At 39.5% G+C, this 8,626-nt stretch overlaps 1 protein-coding gene across 1 annotated transcript in view; it reads left to right on the forward strand.

The window, feature by feature from the left end:
• LOC130551361 (testis-expressed protein 2-like) overlaps positions 1-8,626 on the forward strand; it is a 40,447-nt gene continuing 31,821 nt past the window's right edge. The window contains exon 1 of the mRNA XM_057328934.1: positions 1-194. The gene's annotated coding sequence lies outside the window, so the exon portion shown is untranslated. The remainder of the gene's footprint in view (positions 195-8,626) is intronic.

Consider the following 8,626-nt stretch of genomic DNA (forward strand, 5'->3'; position numbering starts at 1 on the left):
CGTCAGACGCTTTAATGGATGTTAGAGCCGCGCGCGCTTCAGTGTGTGATGCATCTGGTCTGACCGCTCTGTCTGCTGTTGTCATGGGATAATAAAAACAGACATTCATGAGCTCGGGTTAATATATGTCCTGCTATATGAAAGTGTGCGTGCAGTTAATGAAACGAGGATGGGGATAATGAAAATGTGTACTGGTAAGAACATCATCATCATCATCATCATCATCATCATCTGTGTGTTGTTGCTACTTGCTATGAGCTCCATCCCTGTTTCGAGACAGACGAGTATCATAGCAACAGCACATCTAATGCGTTTCATTGTATGATTTTAAATGTGTTTTATAATCTGACTTTCAATTTCGACTGATTGTCATCAAAGCTTGAGAAGCAGTTTAAATATAAGCATCAGATGCTTCCAATCAATGGTATTTAACAAATGATGATCTTATTCATGTTTACAACTAGTCCAAGTTACTAAAATTCAGTGGTATTGTAATATCACATGATGCATGTGTGTGCATATCCCGAGACACCTTTTTTACCATGGTATATAGATAAAAAACCATGTTAGGAGCAGGCTAGTGTTTTATTGTTTTCGTCTAATGATTATGAAGACAACAACTATTCCGATTTCTTACTAATGACCGTGGTTGATGCCATAGATAAAGTCAAAATACTGCAAAGTAATGCTATTTATTATTCAGTAGTTTAAACACTGTTTAAAGCAGATCCAACATTGGTTTACATTACGATATTTTTACAGTAGCAATAATAACTGTAGTAGCTATGGCAATGGAGTGGTTAGCGTGGTACATTTTATGTTGCAGATTATGATTGGTCAAGTTTGTTTCTAAGCGTTTTACCTAGTGTCCCCTGCGGCCGCCTGAGTTTGGTTATACTCTCAGTGATTGTTATAGAACAAAGGCAACTTTTTTGCACATAGTACTGGTGCTGCAGAGGTTTAAAGTTTTGTAGCACAGGCCAAACAGTTGTCATCATTAAAATAATATGCAAAGTGCAGTTCATCACATGAATAGGCAGGTAATTGACAAATTACGTTAAAGGGAATAGTTCACCCAAAAATCAAAATATTGTCGTTTTTTACTCACCCACATGACGTTCTACACGTTTTAAGACCTCCCAGTGAATTCGGAACAGAAATAAATATATTTTTATAACATCCGAGAGCTTTCCAGGCCTCCTCATAAATATAACGGTGATCCTTTTTGACAAGGTCCAGAAAAGTACTAAAGACATTGTTAAAATGGTCCATCTGATCATAGTGGTTCAATTGAATTCGATGCGTTTGTTTAGAGCAGTGGTCGCCAACCCATCTTTGAGACGTTACTTGTCGATCCCCGAAAGTAGGCTAATAGGAAAATGGAGAGACAAATATATTGTGCCTGATCAATGTCCAGTTTTGCAAGCGCATCTCTGTTTCTCTTCATTCAGTGGTTGTATGTTTCTAAGTTCTGCATTAATCTTTTCACGGCTGTATAAATAATGATTCCCTGGCCTGCATGAGTTTTTAATGCGACCGTTATCATTAATCACATTTCATTGTGATGCGCGACTGCGCGTGATCGCTCTTCAGTGTTTCTAATGTCGGTGGTCAGTGATCAAACGCAAAATGAGACTCGCGCATGCACTGGCGTAACTGTCACTTGGAGGTCACTATACTGTTGCGGTGCATTACGCTTAAAAACAGTTTATTCATATGACATAAAAATGTCACTTGTTCGTTGGCGTTTTTGTGCTTTTACACTGGATGCGCAAGCAAGCGCCGCGGTTTCATACTGTCCGCGTATCTGGAGTCGCGGCTCTCTGTCTTCAGCGAATGTAACTTACGAGTGTGAGCAACGGGATATGGTGAGAAAGCGGTGCATTTTAATGTTGAGTTTGTCTGAAAGACAACATCGGTCTATTCACAAAGTTGTAATAGTGAATGATCCGCGGGTCTGTCAGTGATGGTAAACTGCACCAGTACTATCTCATGCGGGAGATGACATCCTATTTATGTTTTCAATTAGCCTAATATGATAGCCCATTCCATACTACTACCTTTAGCTATTTTATGAAACAGATACTTATTACCAAGACATTATTAGACGGGTAAAAGTAAATAGATAAATGATTTAAAATAAATAATTAACGTTGTTGTTATTATTAGGGCCTATTTATAACATTTCCATCTATATGATGTATTTACTTAATAAAAGTAAACTAAATAAATGCATCATAAAGAACAAATCTTTATACAGTAAATACCTAAATAATTAGGGTCTTGTTAAACTTATTCTAAACCTCGTTTTAATGTCAAGCTGTCATGTATGAATTAAAGTCCTTGAACTGGTGTTTGAATTAGTGTTTTTCACCTCATTATGGCACACTGAAAGTGGCAACTCTACATGTTACAGAGTTTGCTTAGTTGCATCTGAAAAGTGGAACAAAGAATTTCAGGTAATTCAAATAGACCCACAATTATAGACTAAATAAAAGGCCTCAAGCAGGAGGTTCAATCTGGGCTGTTTTTATTTTCAACTTTTTGAATGGTAGATCTTGCATTTCAACAATTCTGACGTCGGGGATCTTAGGCTCAAAAAGGTTGGTGACCACTGGTTTAGAGCAACAATATGGAACATTTGCTAACGGGTTCCCCTGTGTGGTTGATAAGCGCAATTGTCTGTTACTAGTGTCGTAAATACTGTCGCCGTATAAGCTTCCCCGTGGGCAGCGCAATACACGTGAATTTGTTGTCTTAGCTGATGGAACAGATATAGCTTAAACTTTAAAATGTTTTTTTGTATGTCCAAAATATCTTTTCTTTGTATAAAGTAATTTATACAGGTATAAAATTACATGAGCGTGTGTAAATGCTGACATAATTTTCATTTTTGGATTAACTATCCCTTTAATTTTGTGACTAAAGCACCACTTTCTCAAAAAATATAATATTAAACACTTGAAAATAGTTCCAAATAGCAGTTTATTTTATTTTACATATTTAATTAGCATTTTGAGATTTTATTATAATTGCCCAAATATTTATACACACAAAACTAATAAGAAGAATCTTGTAACATTTTTTCAAATTTTATGCCTTTTTTTATTCGATGTATGTGAATTTAGCATGTCCCACACACTGTTCAGTGAACTTCATGGAGTGTAATAAGTGAATAAATGACATACAATTAAAATAGTTTTATAATAGTTTGTTCTCAACAAGTTATTTGATAAAATGTTTCAATGATAATATTAAGCATTTTGCCTTAATAAATATCTACATTTATATTTCCCAATTTTTTATCATATTGTGTTTGTAGTTGGATGTTGTCAAGCTAAACAAGTTTACCCTGTCATAGTAAAATATTAATTAATATAAAAACTTTTCAGAAATTCAAATGTTTTGCTTGCAGTTAAATAATAAAAACCTACATATATTTCTAACAGCCTAAGGTCTCCTTAATACTACAAATATGAAATTAAATGGAATTTTTTTTATTGAAGTCTCAAAGACACTTTATAGTGATATATTGACCCATTTCAAATGAAATTTTTAAATGTATTACTCATTTTTATAATAATGATGAATTTTCAGTATATTCCTGGGGTCATACCATGTGACATGTATACCTAGGAATACCTGACCACACCCTAAAAATAGCAACGTCTCACTTTTTAAAAAGACTTTCTAACCTTTGCATGCAGTAGTTAGCGTCACCAGGGGTTCTTTTCTGTGATTTCACTTCCTGTCACATCTTTTTGCACAATATTAACAAAATTGCTCCTTGAATGGTGGTTACACCACTATGACATTTCATGAATTTGACTTGACTCACATGATTCCCCAAATTAATTACAATATTTAGAACAATGGGGTTCCATTTACTTGAATTCGCTATTAAATAATGTTTGATTATGCTAAGCTATCTGATATGGTGTTTTAGTGAGAATTTCACCTTTTTTAAACAAGATTTTTTTGGTATCAAGTTTTCATGGTTTACATTTCTGCAATCATTCCCCAATTATTCTCTCAAAATTAATTAAAACCAGAATTTTACACTTGGTGACTTGGTCCTCAGAAAAGAGAATGTATGAAAGTAATTTGCAAATTTATTTTGAAATTTGAACCCTTTTAAATGTAATTAATCACAGGGACACAAAAAAATGAGCGTCACGTCATTGACCCATATACGTTTTGTGCACTGGCTTTAGGAGATGTGCAAAACAAGAAAGATAATAAGGAAAGAAAATGGCCTATAAAACAGATGATACAGTACATTTGATTACATTGATTTAGTCACAGTTACTTTTAGTTTAGTTACTTTAAGTCAGTTCAGATGCAGTTCAGATTAAAACGCTATTTCCTTTACAGGGCTCCAGACAAAAATCAATTAAGGAACGATTGGCTTCCATAGGGGGGAAAACGGGCTCCAGATTTTTGAACTTAAAATTTAAAATCACTCAAATCATATCGTGTGTACGTCTCCCCTCTCATACATTTTGCTCACATCAAGACTGTTGTATCATATAGGCTGCGCCTGTGGTGTACATTTTTATGTTTGTTACTATCGTCATGTTTTCTCATGGTCTTTTTGAAATGGTTAGTTCCTATAATGAAATCTGTCTTTCCCAATATTTCTTTGCCTGCTCTAGAACAAAAGTTACAAAACATTTTCTTTCTTGTGATCATACCTCAGCCTTGAAAACTTTTAAAACTTGAAAACTATGACTTTTATTTTGGCAGGTTGTCGGAAGACGCTTATTTTTTAGCATGTCTGTTTCTTCACTCAAACAATAACATGTTCGTGAAATAAACTCTCAGAGCAACTCTGGAGGTGAAGTTCATGTCCTCATTCAGCGCAGACGCAGACAAATTTATGAGCATCACGCGTGTAGCACGTTAAACTGTGCAGTTCATTCACGCAGACACGCAGAACAGACAGATGGCACGAGTAAATAACAAGATTCGGCATCCACTAGTCCGCATCTAGTTTGGTGGACTCAATGCAGCCGGAAAACAAGTTTCACTTGCAAAATAGACTATATAAAACTAAGTAAAACACAGTACTCCGTGTGTACTGTAGTTAAATGGATTAAACGAGGCTTCGAGGCAACAAAAATTGCCTCAATGATTTTTTGTATTTGTATTTTTGTATTTGTATTTTTTGTATTGTATTGTTTCCTTTATGTTTAGTTTCTGGCCGATAGTTAACTGCTAGTTGTATAACTAACAAAGTTAGCTAGCATACCCTATGCGTTTTAAAGTTAAAGCTAACTTTACGTGAAAAATAATCTTGTTCCCCAGTTTCTGATTTGGGCATACGTGAGATATTTTTAGACACATACCCAAATCATAATTTACACCAACAAAAGACAGTAGTTTTTTTATCTTAAGTGTTAAGAAGTGAAAAGCAAGCATTTTTGATTATCGTTTCTGTTCAGTCTGCTCATTTTATTGTGTTTAGAGCTGTCGTCAGTGTTTTTGTTTGGCCATGGCAGCAGGTATGTGTTAAAATATAAAATTGTAGACTGTATTCTGTCGATTGTGGCACTAAACAACACAATAAGATGATATTTTAAACTCCTTATGTAGCCGAATCTGTGCTGGTTGTATTGGCCACCTTCAGATTTCCCTTTGTTTTGCAAAATGATCTCAATAATAATACATTTACAAAACATAATTCAGAAAGGCACAGCATAGGGCTGCACGATAAATCGTTTCAGCATCGGTGGCGCAATGTGTGCATAGTCTATTCTAGTAAATAATATCTAATACATGCAGTCTCCCGGTGGTTTATTTAGCATATTTTACATTAAGTGAATGCTTTGCTAGATTTAAATTGGGAGAGTGTGTCTGACCCTCGAATAGTATCGGGAAGGCTATTCCAGAATTTAGGTGCTACGTATAAGAAAGCTCTACCCCCTTTGGTGGATTTAGTTATTCTAGGTGTTATCAATTATCATTTTTGGACCTGGTTAGAACTCTGGCAGCTGCATTCTGAACTAACTGTAGTTTGTTTATTGATGATGCAGGACAACCACTAAGTAGTGCATTACAGTAGTAAAGTCTTGATGTCACAAATGCATGAATAAGCTTTTCTGCATCAGCCACACATAAAATATTTTGTAATTTGGCAATATTTCTAAGGTGGAAGAAGGCTGTTTTTGTGACATTTGAGATGTGATTTTTAAATGACAGGTTGCTGTCTAATATAACGCCTAGGTCTTTAACTGTATTTGTTGGAGTAACAGTGCAGCCTTCAATTTGCAGGTCATAATCCGAAATATTCTGCTCCCGTGTCTTTGGTCCGATAAGTAATATTTCTGTTTTATTAGAATTTAAAAGAAGGAAATTACAAGTCATCCAATGCTTTATATCGTCGATGCACTCTGCCAATTTGGATAGCTGGAAGGAATCATCTGGTCTTGATGAGATATACAGCTGAGTATCATCTGCATAACAGTGGAAGCTAATTCCATGTTTTCTAATAATGTTTCCAAGGGGCAGCATGTATATGGAGAATAGCTAGGGTCCTAAAACCGATCCCTGAGGCAATCCATAATTTACTTGCATTAGATTTGATGATTCCCCATTTAAATGGACAAATTGATGTCTGTCTGATAAGTAAGATCTGAACTATTGTAGTGCATGTCCCTGCATACCGGTATAATTGTGTAAGCGATCTAGAAGTATCTTATGGTCTACAGTATCGAACGCAGCACTAAGGTCGAGCAGGACTAGGAGTGAGATGTTACCTTTATCTGATGCTATAAGCAGGTCATTTGTAATTTTAACGAGCGCAGTTTCAGTACTATGATGCGGTCTAAAGCCTGACTGAAATTTTTCATGTATGTAATTATTTTGTAAGAAAGAGCACAACTGAGTGGACACTACTTTTTCTAGTATTTTAGACAGGTAAGGGAGATTTGAAATCGGTCTATAGTTTCCTAGTTCATTGGGGTCTAAGTTTGGTTCCCTTTCTGTCGGTCTCTCGAAGTTGTGTCGAACCGACAGAATGGGGTTTGTCTTGAGAACCTATCATCTTCTGAGTATTTAGAAAAGGCCAATGAAAATTGGCGAATAAAATTTGCATGCCGGGCTCCTCCCCGGATGTCCGGGTATAAGAGGGAAGCCGGCGTGCTCATTCATTCACCTTTTGTTCTTCAGAGCCTTCTGATGAGCTTCTCTACGATCTTGGTGATCATTCTTTCTGCTGGAATCTACGACGTGGACAGCGGACGGTCCCTTCCTGCAGTGACTCTCCCCTGGGCGTCTCGGCAGTTCCGGAGGTGTTTGAGCAAATTTCCTTTTCTAAAAGAGCAAATTTCTCCAGCGTGACTTGTCCCGCTGTTCTCATGGGTGCAACACACTCATCGAGGAGGGGGACGGACACAATGCCTGCTTCCAGTTCGCTGGGGCAGGTGACGATTCAGTCGTTGCGTCACAGGTGGCTGTGTTCCCACGGGACTCAGCCACCACCTCGTTTGCTCCCCATTCCGTGGCGGCAGGAAGGCAAGCAGCGGCAAGCAGCGAGGGTGATATGAGGATTACTGTGAGCGATAATCCGCCAGGCACGGGCTCACGGACCGTTCACACCTCGTCTCGCTCGTCTAACCATTCCCCAGGAGATGGTCCGCCGTCTTTATTCCTCAATCGGGTGCAACACACTCATCGAGGAGGGGGACGGACACAATGCCTGCTTCCAGTACGCTGGGGCAGACGTTGTGGATACGTCCTGCCCGCACAGCGGGCGGTGACGATTCAGACGTTGCGTCACGGGTGGCTGTGTTCCTACGGGACTCAGGACGCGTACTTCATGTCTCGTCCTCCCTCGACATCGGCCGTTCCGACGGTTCGTGTTCGAGGGACGGGCATATCAGTACAGGGTCCTCCCCTTCAGTCTGTCCCTGTCTCCACGAATCTTTACGAAGGTCGTGGAAGCCGCCCTCCTTCCCTAAGGAAGCCCACGCGGCTTCCCAGAGGCAACTGACTACAGAGCGCACCCGATCAGTTTTGAACTGCCTGAAGCTTTCAGACAGTCAGCGGTCCCCCTGAAACAATTTCAGAGGCTCCTGGGTGGCATCCTCGGTGGGGGTGGTCCCCCTCGGGTCAATGCACATACGACTGCTCCAACACTGGCTACAGAGTCAAGTTCCTTGGAGAGCGTGGCACACCGGCAGCAGGCGTATGGTCACACGCTTTCTGCCGACACACCCTAACCCCCTGGTCTCCATGACCTTCTTGGGGTTGGGGTGCCGTGTGCAAACGGGCAAGCAGTGTCGGGGCGGTGGACGGGCCCCCTGCCTGCATTGGCATTTCAACTGCCTAGAGTTGTTGGTTGTGCTACTTGCATTGAGGAGGCTACTACCTCTCGTGCAGGGCAGGCACGTGCTGGTCCTGTCGGACAGCACAGCTGCTGTGGCGTATATCATTGGATTCGCTCACAGCAGCTAAACATGACTCGCCCGGCGCCTCCTCCTCTGGAGTCAGCAGGTGATCAGTTCCCTGCGAGCCACACACATCCCAGGCGTCCTGAACCAGACAGCCGATGCGCTCTCTCATCAGTCGACGCCTCGCGGGGAGTGGCGACTCCATCCCCGCACAGCCAGCTCATTTGGGAGAG

This window comes from Triplophysa rosa, unplaced genomic scaffold (assembly GCF_024868665.1).
Source record: "Triplophysa rosa unplaced genomic scaffold, Trosa_1v2 scaffold9_ERROPOS8398105, whole genome shotgun sequence".
Classification (NCBI taxonomy): Eukaryota; Metazoa; Chordata; class Actinopteri; order Cypriniformes; family Nemacheilidae; genus Triplophysa; species Triplophysa rosa.